The following is a 19810-nucleotide window of genomic DNA, read 5'->3' on the forward strand; positions in this document are numbered from 1 at the left end:
CAAACTTTTTTTTCCAAAACAAACCATACCCCCCCCCCCCCAGAAAATCAAATGGTTGCTGCCTAAGTCTTGCCGATTATAAATCTGAAATAAAACCGGCAAAATAGCAAAACTCTGTAACCTCTATACCCAAACCTTTATATTAAGGCAAAGTGTTCTTAAAACTTATAAATCAACTCTAGCCGTAGAATTTATAAATCAATTTAAGCCGCAGAATTTATAAATCAATTTTAGCCGTAGAATTTATAAATCAATTCTGGCCGTAGAATTTATAAAAATCAATTCTAGCCGTAGAATTAGAAATCAATTCTAACCGTAGAACTGACCAAATATCTGGTCAGATCTAGCTAGAACTGTCAGGATCAGTTCTAGGGTAGAACTGTCAGGATCAGTTCTAGGTAGAACTGTCCAAATCAGTTCTAGGTAGAACTGACCAAATCAGTTCTAGCTAGAACAGTTCTAACCTAGAACTGACTAAAAGGTGTCAGGCTGACAGTTCTACGTACTTGCATTTTCAATATCGTATATCTTGTTAACTATACTAAATTTGCCGTTTTGTGATATATATATATGTGCATGTAGTTTGAACAATGTCGTCAATAGTGTTAGAAAGAAGCTATAAAAAAATGATTAAGAACCTTATACTACACATACGGAGGTACATGTACCATTACGGGTGAACGTATGACATAACTGTGAAATAGTCATTGTAATTGCAACGTTATTTTAAGGATCGTTGATTTTATTACCTTTAGATTATTGACACGTGCCATCGAACTAAATCTTTATAGACCGAATATTAACGCATGCATACGTTACTTTAACATTTTAGAGGAAAAAGACGAAGAAGAATTATCTATAATAGTGCAATCTGAACAAACAAATAAATACATATTTATATTAAATAAGTTTTTTATTCAAATGAATGAAAGGATAAGCGCATTTACAAACAGATGTACTAAGACATATTCTCGATGCTGAACTTAAAATTAGGTTATATTGTTTTAATCTATGAGGATCTGGACGGGGTCCTTCATTTCTGTTTTCTTTAATGTTTAGGCCGGGGTTTTTTTTCTTTCTATTCTTTATACTTTTTGTCTATTATTATCAACTATTTATACTCAAGCACATTATTATTCTCTATTCTTTATTTTTTTTGTTCATTTTTTTTTATTATTCATATTTATAGCCGATCATTCTCTATTCTGTAAAACCCTAATCGACATCCTTTTCCTTCCGAGCAGTTTCAGAAGCTTTGTTCAAACGGAGACACGGTTTCCTGATGCGGCCTAAAGAGGATAACGAAATAAACTATATAAATGATCTTACAAATAAAATATTTGTATTTTGCGTTGATCGTTCCTGATGAAGTAAAATCCAGAAACGTGATTTGGACGTATGAAATTTATAAGATGTTGTTGTCACTCTTTTGTTAGTGTTACGTTTGAAATTTGCAATTCCTTTTTTGAAATAATAAGTAGATAAATAAATTAATTAACACCAGAAAATAAAAAAATAAATAAAATCAGAAACAGTTATTGGCGAATATGTTTTTCCCCTCAACAAAACAAACTAACAAAACTGTATGTATATATTATTAATTCTCTAATCCCTTAAAAAAAGACCAACAGAAATGAAAAGTCAACGAATGATTTTATGTTTAATAATTAAAAATAATATACGTTTTTTATTCTAGCATTTATAATACAATGTATCATCCACATGAAGGAGCGTAACTCCTAATTTCATTCTGACACACTAAACGGATCTTAACCCGATCTGAAAGATTTGAAAGTTACTTTTTATGATTTTTACAATTCAATTCAATTCAATATTTTATTTAAGTCTCATCTCTCAATAATATATAATACAACATTACATTAAATGTAAAAATATATAAATATAAAAAGAGAGCCATTCTGTACAGAATTACAAGAGACTATAACATTAAAAATTATATAAAGAATGTATCTATTATAAAACATATTGACATTAACATTATTTACAGTATAAAACATTTCTACGTCTATTTAAAATAAGATTACAGGCTTTGGCACAGCTAGGAATTATATTATTATCTGTAAATAAAAACACTAATTTCTGTTTATCATCATAAGACATAAAATCACTATTAAAATGTGTTGCTTCATCAAATATTTTTTTTCTAAAATCATCATACAAAGGACACGATAAAATAACATGGGCTTCATCTTCTAAAATATTCATACAATTATCACAGACTCGATCTTTTAAAATTAATTTTTCAAATCTCCCCGTTTCTATTCTTAGTGGTGCTACACCACATCGAAATTTGGCAAAAGAACTCCTTTGCAAAACTGGCATTGGAATTTTACAATAAGTTTCCGTTTCAAAACTGTTCTTAAATAGATTATATGTACGAAGTTTGTTACCACCTTTACCACATAAAGCTTTCTCTGATTGTAAATTGCCTTGCCACTGTTCGACATATTTACTAAACATTTTAGACATAACAGTATTGACAACTGAGGTACTATCAACATAATCTGTAATGATACACAAATGTTCTGCATTATACTCAGAAAACGTTTTCCTTACATAAAAATTCCAATTTTTTATACACTTATGTTTTTTACTCATAATGTCTGCCCATATGAAACTTTTTCTGTTTAAACGATCAGAACTCATATTGTTCAAACTGCACCATAGTCGAATTAAGCATTGCCATTGTTTTTGGAAGATAGGTATACACCCCATATCCCCTGCAACTGCAGCATTTGGAGTATATTTACCCACTCCAAGAAAAAATCTGCAAGCTCTATTATGGATGGCATTTATAAAAAAAAAATGTTTGCAGCCCCAAATACCAGCACCATATTCAACAATTGGAAGCACCAAACTCTCATATAATTTTGAAAAGACATTATGAGTAACACCACCTAAGATTTTGCACTTGGCTATAACAAGGCCCAGTGCTCTATTTGCAGAAGCTGCAACAGCTTTAGCAGTTACATTATAATCTAAAAATTCACTTAAAACTAAACCTAAATATGTATAAGTAGTAGAATATTCAATGATATAATTCCCACATTTAAATTCAACATGTGACTTATCAACAGAAGGTGTTCTAAAATGCACAATATTACACTTTTTGGAATTAATGGTCATACAATTATCTCCACACCATATATCTAATGCATTTAACATAATTTGTAATTCTTTTTCATCGTTTGCAAGTAAAACCACATCATCAGCATAAAGCAAAATACAAACTTTTCATCATCAATATCAATACCACACTCATATGATTTCAAGAATGAAACTAGGTCATTAATATATAAATTAAATAACAAGGGAGATAATGGGCATCCTTGCTTAAGACCACTAAACATTAAACCATTCCGATAAATGGCCGTTTAATCGTACTGAACATAATATATTTGAATAAATAGACTGCATAGCAGCACAGAAATTTTCAGCCACCCCCATTACATTTAACTTGGACCATAGTATATTTCTATTGATGGTATCATATGCCTTTTTAAAATCAATAAACGCACAAAAAGTAGATTTACGAAGCTTCTTTCTGACTTCAATTATGTTTGTAAGAGAAGACAATTGGTCTATAGTGCTTCGATTTTGACGGAAACCATTTTGTTCGTCGACTAATATGTTATTGTCATCTATCCATTGCACAAGCCTTTCGTTTAAAATATTACAATAAAGCTTATAGGAAACACAAACTAATGCAATTCCTCTGTAAGACAAAGGGTCGCGCGGATCTGCCATGTTTGCTTTAGGTATAGGATTGATAATAATTTTGTTCCATAATTCTGGCGTATTTTGGAACCTAAAGCAAAAATCAAATAAATGGTACAAAAACAAGGTTGAGCAATTATTTTGCAAAACTTCAACTGGTAAATTATCAAAACCAGCAGATTTGCCTTTCTTTGCTTTGTCAATAACACTAGCTGTTTCAGCAAACGAAATGGGTTCCGTCAATAAAAAGTTATTAAAAGTATTTTTCGTATATGCATGATTTTGTGCTTCAGAAACCTTGGTTGAAATCTTTTGATTCAACAAATTACTATATTCCGACTTCCATTTATCTAAAACAGCTGTCAGATTTGAATTAACATTCCCATCTTGATCTATGACCTCCATGGGAATTACTGACTTCCGGTTTTCCGCTACCCCAATTTTACCAATTTTTTTCCAGAACTACTGTTGGTTTCTTTTTGATTCCAACAACAAGTCCTGCTGCATACTAAACCAATACTTTCGCTTACATTTTTGAACACCAAATTTACAATAACCTTGACAAATCTCACTACTAGTCTTGTTTGTAGTCTGCTCGACCGTCTTCTCTACTACTTTATTGTCTATCATTGTTCTTTGTATCCCAATGAGTTCTTCAGAAATTTAGTTAGTAACGCTTCGAATACCAGATAATTAGTTACTTGGCCGTATAAACTCGTCAATGGGTTGATAAGTAATTATTCTACTATTACACCGTGTGGAACGCCACATGTGGGGTGTCGGCTATGTTTGACATGGGGTGGCAATTTTGAAGCGACGAAAAAGTAACAAGGTAAGTTCAAGCATCAAAATTTCTTATTTCTAGACCTCTCACGTTAATTAAAAGAAGCATTATGCTGCAACTTGTTCTACACCGTCGCATAGCCATCTCAGTCAATTCACGTGCGGAACTCATATATCTATGGAAATAGTCCTTAACTTTAAAACATTTTTTCCATGTATTCAAGTCTGTGTGATACAAAGGTTTGTATATGATAAATTTGTATGACGGTTTCCAACAATACATATGATGGTATTTTCGGCGAATCTTCTGTTATGAAATCCACTATGGTTCATATAAAGCACAAAAAACGAGACAAAATGTATTTGAAGGTCCACTGTATCCTAAAATATTGAAATATTCAATTTCAAATGGCCAGTGAAGGAGGTTTTCCGTGTGAGTGGCTTTGGAAGCATAATTGTGTAATCCATACTGTTGAATGTATGTTAATATATATATATATAAAAGAATATGTAGTATTATTGTCAATGAGATAACTCTCCACAAGAAACCAACTGACACTGAAATTAACAACTATAGGTCACTGTACAGACTTCAACAATGAGCAAAGACCATGTCGCATAGTCAGCCATAAAGGCCCCAAAATTACAAAAGAAAAACAATTCAAAAGAGAAAACTAACGGCCTTATTAATGTTTAAAAATTGAACGAAAAACTAATATATGACACATCAACAAACGACAACCACTGAATTATAGGCTCGGACAAAATGTGAAACAATTCAAACGAAAAAATCTTGAACTCGAAACAAACTTGCCTTTAGAGTTACATGTGATTCATTAGCAAACAAGATTAGGCAACAAAGAGTAATCAAGTTATTGATGAGTTATATACACCAAACAAACTAATTTACCGGTATTCGAAGCGTTACATAATATATTTCTAAAGAATTCATTGGTGTACAAAGAACAATTATAGACTATCAAGTAGTAGAGAAGACAGTCAAGCAGACTACAAACAAGACTAGTAGTGAGATTTGTCAAGGTTATTGTAAATTAGTTGTAACGCTAGAGCCTTCCATCTTGAATAACTTGACATGACTTAACGGACTAAACACAACATATCTGAACAGTGTCTTAAAATCTGAAAAGTCTTAACGTTTTTCCCTAGCTGTAAATGAAGTCGATCAAGACTTGATCAGACCAAAATGACCGTTTCAGACTTTAATCTGGCTACTTGTGTCTGGACAGAATGTAATATTTAAATCCTTAAAAAAATTAAGTTTTGTTTTATATCATGTCTTTTTTTTTTACATTCATAGGTCCTTAAAAATGTTAACTAAAGACAAAAATTAAATACTATTAAAAAATGAAGACAACACGTTAAAAATTTCATGCGTCTGTAGCACTTGTCTGGATTTACCAACTTTCTGGTGACTATAAAAAAGTAGATTCGGCATGATTGCCAATAAGACAACGCTCCAGAAGAGACCAAATGACAAACAAATTTAAAACTATAGGTCGCAGTATGGCCTTCAACAATGAGAAAAGCCAACACAGCATACTCAGGTATAAAAGGCCCCGAAATGACATTGTAAAACAATCAAACGAGAAAACTCACGGCCTAAAGTATGTACAAAAATGAACAAAAACAAATATGTAACACACAAACAAACAACAACCACTTAATTACAGGCTCCTGACTTGGGATATACATACAGAATTTGCAAATTTTTCCCTGTGATTTTTTGTATTCAGTATGTTACTAAATGTGTCCATGGAAATCAAAATAGTAGCAAGATAACCTATATATTTATCCCGTTTTTTAAAGCTGGTGATAAGAGTACTTTATCTCTAGATTAAAAACAATTTTTATCATGTACCTTATATATCTACACAAACTAGTCTTAAATGTAAAACAGTCAATCTTAACTGTTAGACTCCTAATAAATCTCACGTTGTCTGTTCATTTCAAAAGATTCCGAAACCAACATACGAGATAATTGTATGGGAAAAGAGTTACATTCATCAACTTGATACAAAAAGGCGTCTTTCATATAAATGTATTTCGCAATTTTGTTTTAATTAACGGCACTTTTCAAGTGAACAAATTTTGATCTCAACAGTCTTTTAAAGACTAAACAATAAGATTAACTATACGTCAAATCATATTCAATTAATTCTCAAATGTGCTCAATACAGCACAGTTTACAATATTCGCATGAGAGCAATAAAATAAATCAACATACGTTCAGACTTTTCAGACGATGTTATGCACTTATAAAGGAGATGTACACACAAACAACTTACTGACATTTCTGTAAGTAAAGTATACCATACTGAAGCGTACCACAGTCAATAAGTCAGATACTTGACTAAACGACTAAACATGTCTTAAAAAATGTATTACAGTGACTTGACTGTTAGTGTTGCTCTCCACCAATTGCAACTCATTCAAAATTTTGACCAAATTGCAATTTGTTTTATAATATCAAATTGTTCAACAGGTCAGAAATTTGAACCAACTGCTGTAGAAAACCACAGCCAAGTCATGAAAGTGCAAGGTGATAAAATAAAACATACTTACAATCCTATAAGACTTTAACTCCACTTTAATGATGTTGTGACAAATTTAGTTTATCAGTTTGTATAGGTATATTATAGTCATTTCCATGCTTAAGGGGAACTGTTTATTTTGAATTGCTATTAAATTGTCCAAATTAAGCTTTCATATAATTTTTCTTTCTAAAAGTATTCTATATTTTTAAGAAACAGACATTATGTGAATTAAAACATTTCATATTCAGTAAAATATGTGTAAAATTGCAATATATGTTTGTAGGAAGTTTCCATGGGGGAGATAATAACTTTTCTGTCAAAAATCTTTATTCAAAAGAATAATATTTTAGGTTATCTCCCCATGAAAACTTATCAATAGCATATTGGTATTTCACACATATTTTACTGAATATATGATGTTTTATTTAAAATGATATCTGATTCTTATAAATATAGAATACTTTAAGAAAGAAAAACTATATGAAAGCTTAGTTTGGACAATTTTATAGCAATTCAAAATAAACAGTTCCCCTTCGGCATGGAAATGACTATAATATAACTATGCAAACTGATAAACTAATTTTATCACCACATCATTAAAGTGGAGTTCAAGTCTTATAGGATTGTAAGTATATTTTATTTTATCACCTTGCACTTTCACATTTTGACTGAACAATTTGTTCAATATTCTGACCAGTTGAACAATTTGGTTTAATAAAACAAATTGCAACTTGGTCAAAATTTTGAATGAGTTGCAATTGGTGGAGAGCAACACTAACAGTCAAGTCACTGTAAGTATTTTCGAAAACTGTTTACATCTAAGTATCCGTTTTCGATTAAAATTCACTTACAAAGCAAGCAAGCTTTCATCAAATTATCAATAGTCACGAAACTAATAAGGATCAACACTGATCTTCATTGTGGAAAACAAATAGGAAGGAAATTCGTGACTGAAATCATTTTATATATTTCATCTTTCGGACAAACAAATAACGGAAAGATTTTTAAATGTAAACATGAAAAATCAAAACGTTGATTATTTTTTTTTTAATCTTTTCACATTTTGTTATACATGGCATACTTTACGGTATAAGTTTGATCATTGTGAGAAAGTCTTACCATGAAGTGTAATTGTTAACATCCCCATATAATGGTCTCTTATTTATGATTTTTACATTTGGGAATCATACCATATGTCTTTTTATATTATACAAATATAGCTGACTGTTTAGTGATAATAGCAGAACATTTCAAATATGGTTAGTCGATCATAATTTATTTAGATGTTTAAATTAGTAAGGGAAAGATATTTGTTTTTGTTGCAAAGTGATAACATTTACAGATATGTTGTGCATAATAAATAGCAAATAGTTATCAAAGGTACCAGGATTATCATTTAGTACACCAGACGCGCTTTTCGTCTACATAAGACTCATCAGTGACGCTCATATCAAAATAAGAAAAAACAAATGCAAAGTTAAAGAGAATTGAGTTTCCAAAATTCCCCAAAAAAATTGTGCCAAATACGTCTATGCCTGGGATAGGAAAATCCTTAGTTAAAATATCAAACAAGTTCTCATATAAGTGTACCTTACCTGTCACAAGTATTGGTCCAAAAATGCTCACTAGAAACAACACTTGATACATTCTAAAAACAATGCGAAGATGTTCCGAGATATGACTTGTATCCTCATTTAAGTATAAATACCTTGTTGTTAATCGAAAAAGAAAGGCGTTGTTAACTTGCCAATCAAATGTAAATAAATTGATAGTCCCACAAAATGTATACATTGCCCATGAAGCGAATAAATCTCTCTTATTCGATTCACGTGACGTAGATTTTAAAAATGTTAAAAAAGTATTTTCAGATTGCAAAATGATATTGCTGTATATGTATACAGTGAGCAATAACATTAATAAAAACAAATATTAAAATATGTATTTTTTTTAATCATTTAAATAACTTGTTCCTTTTCTTAGACGTAATATCATCTAAGTTTTTGGAATACAGAACTGTTTATAATTCTTACTTGTTTCGCCTGTCTGTAATTGAAGTAGGAAATGAATATCCGTATTTATAACAATAAACCGAGTTATTCAAAGTTGCAATAAAAGCGGGATGTTTGGCTAGCCACAAAACCAGGTTTAAACCACCTTTTTTCTTAAAATGTCATGTACCACGGTCAGGAACATGGCCATTGTTATATTACATTATATTATATTACTGTGTGTTTCATTTTAGTGTTTCCGTTGTTTCGTAGTTCTCCTTTCATATTTGATGTGTTTCCCTCACTTTAAGTTTGTAACCTGGTTTTGGTTTTTTCTCAATCGATTATGAATTTCGAACAGCGGTACATTACCGTTGCCTTTATTTATATAGGTTACTGGGTTTCTTTAAAAAAAAATATCAACTCGTTCTCTAAAAAGAAGATGATTTAAGTAGAAAGATATAAATAACCAATTTGAGAAGTTTGAAAACTACCTTAAAAGATGATGAAATAGATCTTCCTTTGTTGTACAGTATACAAAATTAACATATGTACATGAAACCTCAAAAACAACGCAAAATTACAGGGTCTGAGAAAAACATACTTTGATTCAAACAAAAGATCAGTGATACTATCTCGGATTTGTTTTGAATGAACATTTGTGTTACCTAAGAAGGACGTGTTCTTCAATCGGCTTTCCTAATAGAACCATAAACACTGTGCTCCTCTTCTTGTCGATGTGTTCCTGCATTAATATGAAGGATCCTTCATACAGAATGTAGCAATATTGTGATCGTGTACCTTACACGTTTGATGTCAAAAACCTATTGTTCTACGCTTCAAAGTCAACGGAATGAGAGGAACCTTTATCAAATTTACAAATTGAATAAAGAGTTTGATGACTTATTGTTATGTACTAGATGTTACACAAAATAATCAATAGTTTAACCTTATCCTGAGCTTTTTATCAATTGATAATGAGCATGGACATCATGTCTCTGGGAGATATGGGCTGGTCTGCGAATAAGCCTAATTAGTGATTACAATGTTAAAAAATAAAATTAAGAATGGAAATGGGGAATGTGCCAAAGAGACAACAACCAGACCATAGAAAAAAACAACAGCAGAAGGTCACCAACAGGTCTTCAATGTAGCGAGAAATTCCCGCACCCGGAGGCGTCCTTCGACTGGCCCCTAAACAAATGTATACTAGTTCAATGATAATGAACGCCATACTAATTTCCAAATCACAAGAAACTAAAATTAAAATAATACAAGACTAACAAAGGCCAGAGGCTCCTGACTTTGGACAGGCGCAAAAACGCGGCGGGGTTAAACATGTTTGTGAGATCTCAACCCTCCCCCTATACCTCTAGCCAATGTAGAAAAGTAAACGCATAACAATACGCACATTAAAATTCAGTTCAAGAGAAGTCCGAGTCTGATGTCAGAAGATGTAACCAAAGAAAATAAACAAAATGACAATAATACATAAATAACAACAGACTACCAGCAGTTAACTGACATGCCAGCTCCAAACTTCAATTAAACTGAGTGAAAGGTTATGATTTCATCATATGAACATCAGGCACAATCCTTCCTGTTAGGGGTTTAGTATCATACCATCATAACATATATGAGAGGAACATAACCCGTGTCATGCCAACATCTGGTTTTTTAATAAATGTGTTTAGTTCCGATGCAAAGACCCTATAAGTGAATCAATATTAACGCCAAAATATGCAATCTTTAATGACCTGACAACAGTCTCGTAACTATATCTCTTCTTAATAAGTCTATTCAAAGGTTTTGTTAGTTTTTGAGGTGAATACTGACACCTTTGTGCTTTATAAAGAATATTTCCATAAAAAATTGGATGTGAAATACCTGAACGTATAAGAAGTCTGCATGTTGAGCTATATTTACGAATGATACCGATACCTTATACTGATGATAAAATTTAGTAAATGTTTGACTAGTTTGTGATATCGAAAACCCTGGTGTAATAATTTTTCAGTAATACATACATTTCTCTCGTTAAAATCTAAAACATTGTTACATGCACGAGCGAATCGTACAAGTTGAGATATATAAACACCGTAAGATGGTGACAAGGGAACGTCACCATCTAAAAATGGATAATTAACGATAGGAAATGAAAAATCATCTCTTTTATCATAAATTTTAGTATTCAGCTTTCCGTTAGTGATATAGATATCAAGATCGAGGAAAGGGCAGTGGTCATTGTTAGTATTAGCTTTATTTAAAGTAAGTTCAACAGGATAAATTTCTTTAATATACATACTGAAGTCGTCATTATTGAGAGCCAAAATATCATCAAATATCTAAAAGTATTATTAAATTTGTTTATAAGATGTTGTTTCGATGGGTCTTTGCTTATTTTTGTCATAAATTGTAACTCATAGCAATACAAAAACAGGTCCGCAATAAGGGGTGCACAGTTAGTCCCCATTGGAATTCCGATAATCTGACGATATACGGAATCCCCAAAGCGAACAAAAATGTTATCTAGTAAAAATTCAAGGGCATATATAGTATCAAAGCATGTCCAATTGACATAGTTTTATTTGTTTATTGCTACTAAAAAATGACCTAAAAGAGTTTGAACATATATATTCACATAAAGTCTTCTTTAAACATATGACGAATTTGTTAAAAAAAAAAATCAGTGATATTCAACCGTATAAAAAGTTGGAAGGCCATATTGACATAAGAGTTGTCTCAAAAAGTCTCGAAGAATAACGAATGTTACAAAATACTACGTTTATAAAAGAAAGGTAAAACATACCAAAGAAAAATTCAATCTTAAATGTCAAAAATAAACTGACAACTCCGTGGCTAAGAATTACACGAGCCTTTGGTAATCTCAGGTTCTTCTGAATGGCGAGCAGACTATTTTGCTTTACATGTTGCACTGTCGTGTTGATCATGTAAATACAAACCGGGTTTTGTCTTAATTCGGTATGTTGAATTCTTGGAAATGTGGGCGGGACAATAAGAACAACTACCTTTCATTTGTGAAACGGATATTGCATGACGGTCTACTTATTCGTGATGGCGCCTGTCAAATTTAAGAAGTGATGACATCAACTTCACGTATTGAAATTTTGGGTTTGAAAGCTTGCTTGTGAGTATCAACCTTCCATCAAGGATATCGATATTATGATAGAAAATACAAGCTCGAAAATATCGTTTTAACTGTTTGATATACAATTTACATGCAGGCGCATGAAATAAATGTAGTTATGATCGGAAAGAATGTAGCATATTTTGTAAATTTGAAACAAAGGTTATCTAAGACAATTTTTAGTTTCATATCGAAAAAAACTCAAGAAAAGTGATGTTTTTTTTTTATAATTTTAAAATACCTGTGTTAAATAATTCTAATAGAGATAGACAGCTAGGAAGGTTGAATAAATACCTAAGAAAATACATGAGCTATTACTGCTGAGGAGCTTATAACGTTAATTCGGTAACTTTTACGTGATAATACAATGATCTCTTAATTTTACTTTTTTGTAATAGTTATTATTGTCTCCGAAAGATAAATACTAGAAAAAATTACATAAATTCTTAACGGTAATCACCCTCTTATATGAAATCATTAACAGTTTGTGATGATGTATAAGGAAAACGGTACTGTTTGTTCTGCCATAGGCGACAATTCTAACATTTTCTAAATTTACCAGTTTTTATTATCAAAACCTGTATAAAACAGTTATGTGTGGTGTTAGTACTATATTATTCAGTTTTAAAAATTAAAGCCATATTACGGCATATTTGATATTTTTTTTCCATATTTAAGCTTAAATATGAGCCTCTGAAATGACTTAAGTTCAAATCTTTCATACAAACTAACTGCATCTACTGGAGAAGCCATTAAGGTTTTTATAAAGTGTACAAAATCTTTCATCAGATGCACCTGAAAGATCGAGGCCAAAATGGGCCCTTACCGGACCTACTCCTTTGTGAATCTTTGGAAGTCTTTTCAAATAATTCTCTAGAAAATATTTTAATGGGTTTCAACATTTAGATTGTAAATATACTCACTGCAGTTTTTTTTATAGATTAATAAAAAAATATATAGTACACCCATATTTATTCATAGTGAATTAAGAAACAAGTTACTGCAACTTGTAATAACCCCTTTCCACTTTGCGGTTGCGAGAGCTGCCTTGTAGCGGCATTAGCCTACTTTTTTTTGAATTCTACAGAGATATGTCTCTCTCTTAAGGGAGTTCGCTTATCGGTTTCAAAGTTATTAACATTTCAAAACACTAGTTTATATTGATAAGGGATTAATAAAGGAATCCAAAGAGCAAACAAAAATATATAGGTCACCGTGCTTGTTTTCGAGATATTAGCCATTGAAATTTTGACGGGAAAATATTCTCTCTTGACTTTTCATAGCTTTATCATTGACTAATTTAAGTTCTCAAAAACTATTAAAAAATAATTAAAATTTTATAAGACTTTTACAGATGGCTTATCATTATACATGTAAACGATTTACAAAAAGAAAAATAGGGGTCACCGGGCAAATTTTTTCAAGGCATTCAAATGGATAAAACCAGAGGATTCCGAAAATCTGACAAAAAATCCAAAACATGACAAGCCAGCTTTCTTAACACCGGTCAGCTATTAATCGTCCTCTTCCAATGGACTATCATTGTTTCTCAAGACCATACTCGCCAATGGTTTCAAGGGAGAGCCGACAACTCAGTCCCTGAAATTTTCTTTCCATAGCGGGGATCGAACCAGGAACCTTTGTGTTAGTAGTCCTATGCGCTAACCACTGCACCACGGCTCTCATTACACCTTACATTAAATCGCACAGCTCCTAGGTTGATTTTCTTCACCTGCCTTGGGTACACAAAAGGCCAACCTAATGCTGTGAATATGTAATAGTACTGTCGATCCTTTAATATCATGATTATAGAACAATTGGGACAATATGCGTTATTGTTACTCAATAGACGGTAATGGTAACGTTTTCTTCGCTAGCTCAGCCCATATCGTAAACTTGTACATGTACATTTATGATGGCTTGTTTCGAAGCTGAGATATTTTCACATATGTGGTTAAAATTTTCGGGGTACGAAGTGTGATTCATGTTTCCGTAAATTAGCATACCCCGAAAATCCTTTCGTGATGCGGCTCTTCATGGTAAAAAAAAAAAACCTTTTTTCACACAATAATTTCTAAAATTTAATACTTTGAATTCATATAATAACTCCACAGTTTTTACACATATTTTAAGGTCCTATACATTCCAGATCAACACAAAGGGTTCAGCTCAGTCACTTGTTAAAAATTGAAACATGTCCAATATCACTACACAGAGATTTTTTGTTTAAAAACAACTTTTGTGTTCCTCAATCGGAGGCACATGAGGGATATTGTCCCAATTATGTTATAAGTGTAAAATCTCTATCCATCTATCCATCTGTTGCTGAATTCCGTTAATGTTTCAAACTTATACAGTTGCAACTAATGTTATTAGTACAGGACATTTTAAGAAAAAAATGGTGGGTTGAACCTGATTTTTGATAAGTTAGATAATAAAATATTATCAATAATACAATATATCTATTTGTTGAAAAACGAAAACAGCTGTGATATGATTGAATCACATTATTTTTTCTTTAATAAATAATAACTCTTAAAAACTGATTGCAGACGTGTCACAGGTGTATGTCAAAGAACGTCTCGATATATTACTTTTTCTAAAAAAATGAAATTGTTTCTGCATAGTTACTATCCAAGATGATGAAGGAGTTAACAAAACAGTAATCTTCACTTAAAACAGCTGTGTATCAAGAAATGTCATTAACACAAAATGTTAGTTGTATTCATACATGTAATATAGTATACGCTTCAAATTATGAAACAATCGTTGGGACAAACTATTACCCAATGCAAACCTTGCTATCATCCGTTTGCAAACACTTGTATTGGGAGTACCAAAAGACACTTGTCAAAAAATAAGAAGATCAATGAAGCCAGATCATTTAGTTACTCATTCAGATATATTGATGATCTTATTTTCATTAACAATTTATGATTGAATTCCATCAATATATATCCTCCACACTAGAAAAAAAGGTACAACAGACACGGCTTCCTTCACCTACATGTAATTTTAGACTTAAACATCTAATTTGATATACGCGGTCATCTCAGTACCAGAATCTATGAAAAACGAGACGATACTAATTTTGAATTTATCAATTTCCTCCAACTTAGTTAAGCCTATTTCAACTGATTTTTATAGTTAGTTCTTATGTTGTACTGTACCACTGTCCCAGGTTAGGGAGGGGTTGGGATCCCGCTAATATGATTAACCACTGTCCCAAGTCAGGAGCCTGTAATTCAGTGGTTGTTGTTTGTTTATGTGTGACATATTTGTTTTTCGATCATTCTTTTTTATAAATCAGACCGTTAGTTTTCTCGTTTGAATTGTTTTACATTGTCATATTGGGACCTTTTATAGCTGACTACGCGGTATGGGCTTTGATTATTGTTGAAGGCCGTGCGGTGACCTATAGTTGGTAATGACTGTGTCATTTTGGTCTCTTGTGGACAGTTGTCTCATTGGCAATCATACCACATCTTCTTTTTTATATTTAGTAGCAATAAACCAACTTCATTTGCATTAAAAAATACATTTCTTAACTTACACGGTATGCAAGATCTTGCAGCTGCTACTAAGACTCAGTAAAACGACACTAGTGTCTGAGTAGAAAGTTTATAAACCTGGTGTATGTTAAAGAACGTCTCGATATATTACTTTTTTTCTAAAAAAAGGTAGGTACCAAAACCTACAAATAATACTCGGTGGTCTTGGAGTTAAGCTTCTGGGTACTGACGATGTTCATCAGCTTAATAACGTGTAACAGTGTTCTTTTATTCGACTTTTTGAATATTTGTTTTGCTGTTTAGGCTGTTTATGGAGATGTCCATTTGACGTGGCTCTGTACTTATACATCCAATCTTTGTGTTGTTGTTCTATGGTAAAACAAATTTTATGTTCTTGTGTTCTATTTTTGACAATGTGCTTTGTCCATATATCTTTGTTTGTGCTTCTCTTTTACACATCTCATACATTTTATTATGTGCTATGGTAAGTATGTGTATCATGTCTTTTATTTTTGTTTATTTGCTTTGTATATCTACCTTTTGAGTATCTTTGTTACATAGGTATTTGTTTTAGTGATTAAAACTATAACACAATGTTGACTGCTGTAACCCAGTTTTTGACATTTGTATCTATCATGTCTTTTTTTCACATATTGTGTAAATATTATGGAATTTGATGCGACTGTCATACGAGTGAGAGGTAAAACAAGCTATAAGAAAATGCTTGTCAAAGTCAGGATTATGACAGTTTTTATCCGTTTGTTTGATAAATGTTTGAGCTGTTGCTTTTGCATTTTGATCTACTGCCTAACTAAAAAAGTATTTTATATTTGAATGAAAAAAGTGACAGGGATAGAAAAAAATAGATAAATTGTACATCATATTGACAGAACTGAAATGTGATATATCACCAGTGTCAAGTATTGTATACAAATATGTACTAAGTTAAGTTCAGTTACAAATTAGCTCACTATGTACAATATCAATTTCAATGAGAACTACACACGTTTCCGGAATAACATAATTAGCCATGAAAACACATGTTAATGCGTATAAAAGATCTTCGACATGCTAAGAATGACATTACATCAAAAAACATATGGCTTTCAATAGCTATTATATAATCTAAGTGCGTTGTATTGACAAAACATTTTGACATAATGGCCCCTCAAACATTTTAAATAATGTAAAAAAGTTTCAATAACTTCTTTTTTGAAAATTGATAATTCAAATTACATAGATACTTCAGACATAACAATACTTTTTGTCCGAGTGTCAATCTAATATTATTTGGGAGCATATTAAAATTACTCTTTCTTTGCTCAAGACTATTAAATATAGAATGCAAATCGATGTTCTTCTCTAAAAATAAACACTTAAAATAGTTAAATTATATTTATATTTATATACTATCATGGTTCTATAACGAATTATCGACAAATAATGTGTCTCACAGTACTTGCAACCTTGGGCTTTACTATTGTACATGTATTCATTTATCAGCGTTCATATATCACTTGTATCAGTCACCGCTGAGTGAAGTTACCTGCAAGCTTGCGTCACAATATACAATTGAAAAATGATAGAAACATTATTTGTCGATAATACGTTATAGGTCCGTAATAAGTAATGACAAAAAGATTGTATACAAGACTTATGTTAGAATATATGCATGCATTGATTTGCCAATTTCGATAACATTATAATTTCATGAAACTCGTTACATATCCCATGAAAATAATTGAAATAGTTTTGACAAATCACCAGTGGAATGGTCTCTTAATCATTTATTGGCCTAACATGTAAGTAGTATCATAATCTAATTTGAATTCAAGTTTCGGACTGTGTATATTAATGGTAGTCCCAAAGAGAAAATATCAACTTTCTAAAGCTCACCAGGAATATACAATTTGCTTCAACTTTTAAACAATGCAATAAATACGTAACTTGTATATTCACAATATTCAGAATATTCGTCCGATCTGTAATATTACCAATTGTTACATTTTGTCCACAATTTCATGTGTCGAGGGGAATATTCACGGTACGAAATTATCATCCTGGCTACGGAACAGTTCTCTCTCTTTCGGCTACATGTACCTTAAACTATTATTTTTTTCACGATTGAGGAGAATGGAACATCGGCTTACTAATGTCATCTAAATGTATAAACGTTTGAACAAATGCATTTTCTATGTTATACATTCAATTGTTCTCAAGACCTATTGATTAATAACATACACAAGTGTTGTGTTCAGATTGAGATAGTCCAAATATTCAACCGAATTTTAAGGACAACTTATATATATCATCGATTATGTTTTGTTGGTGCATGTGAGCTTGATTGATTAACCATGATGTTTTACAAAGTTAAACTTTCTTAGTTGCATGGAACTGGCCAGATGATGAGTTGAACGCCACTTATGACAATCCAAGACCAATACGACCTTTGTTATGGTATTTAGTGCAAAGTGTAAAATGCCAAAACGAAACCTGAACCTACTGTGAGTTGATATGTTTTCTCTTTAACTCTCCACTGATAAGAGAGGATTTCGAATTTCAGAGTTAAAACACGTTTCCAGACATGTACCATTGTTGTTGCTGTCTTATCGATTATAATTTTTTATTTAAATTAATAGAAACTGGATATATCATTCACCCAATGTGGTAGATAAATGACAAAATCATTATAAAAGCAAAGACTTTTTAAATTAAATTATTATTAGATGAATTTATAGACCTTCATATGTTAGTAAACAAAAGAAAGATAAATCATTCCTGAGTATAATTGTTAGTAATTGTAATTAAACATTATGGTTTATAAAAAAAAAGATATGTTTTATCAGGAATATAAGTAGGTTTGCTTAGCAGTAAATTATGTCCTCATATAAATTGTTGAAATCACAATTAAATCCTCTTTTTTGCTAATATGACCTACCAAATTATACTTTTTTATCGGCGTTTCACTGACATAATTTACACGATTGGTGCTTGATATGGTGCAAGATTTGCAAACCCGTCTGAAGCACATCAGATCACTCCTGGATTTTGTTAGGTTTCGTGTTGCTCAGTCTTAAGTTAAATATGTTTTGTTATGTATACTGTTCTTTTTCTTTTGATCACATTTCTTTCATTGCCACGGATATTTTAGACATTTCTTTTTATAAGTTTGAATGTCCTTTTGGTATGGTTCGATTATCTTTTGTATTTTGGGTTCGCGGTGAAGAGTTCATTAAAGTACAGCTCATATCGATTAAATACAACAGTTTTTAAATCGGATGACTGTATGAGTATAAAACGAAATGTGTTAACAACTTATCTTTCTTGTGCTCTTATACTAGTCAATTAACGTGTCCTGCGAATACGGATACTTGGTATGTTGAAAAGCTTAATACATTATAATTTATCGATAGGCATGTCAATTTTTGCCAATTTACATTTGCAAAACATCTCTCGGATAGTAGCTGTATTAGGCTAGAAATCATACATAAAATATTTTTAACCTCAGGAACACTGTTAAACAAAAAATATTTCGCCAATCTATGATATGATGTAGCCTTACTGAGTAATGTAAGTATTTTATGTTTGTGATGGTTTAATTAAACCGAAGTAAATGCTTAAGGTAGATTCATGGTATACCGCCATCTTGGATTGTACAATCACAGTACAAAATTGGTCTAGTTATTTGCCCAAATCAGCAAATTTGGAAACAGATTTGCAATTTAATGGTTAGACTGTTTATTTATATAAAGAAAACTTGCTAATTTATTGTATTATTCAAAATATTTTAACAAATAGCAACCTTTTTGGTTTTTAAAATCATTTTTTTCAAATGAGCCATTTAAGGGGAGATAACTCTTTTAGCACCAAATTTATACTGGGCTAATAGGGAAATTTTTTATTTTTACTTGTGGCAAGAAAATAAGTTCGGTGACACCATGTTTTCTTTTTATTTTTTTAAAACATATTATAAAACCTATCTTCTCAAAAAAAAATTCAAAATTCTGTCTCATAGAATTTTTTTTATTCACTGTTATGTGTTTTTTTATGAACAAACTAACCAAATTTAGGCAATTTTCAACGACT

This window comes from Mytilus edulis, chromosome 8, assembly GCF_963676685.1.
Source record: "Mytilus edulis chromosome 8, xbMytEdul2.2, whole genome shotgun sequence".
Classification (NCBI taxonomy): Eukaryota; Metazoa; Mollusca; class Bivalvia; order Mytilida; family Mytilidae; genus Mytilus; species Mytilus edulis.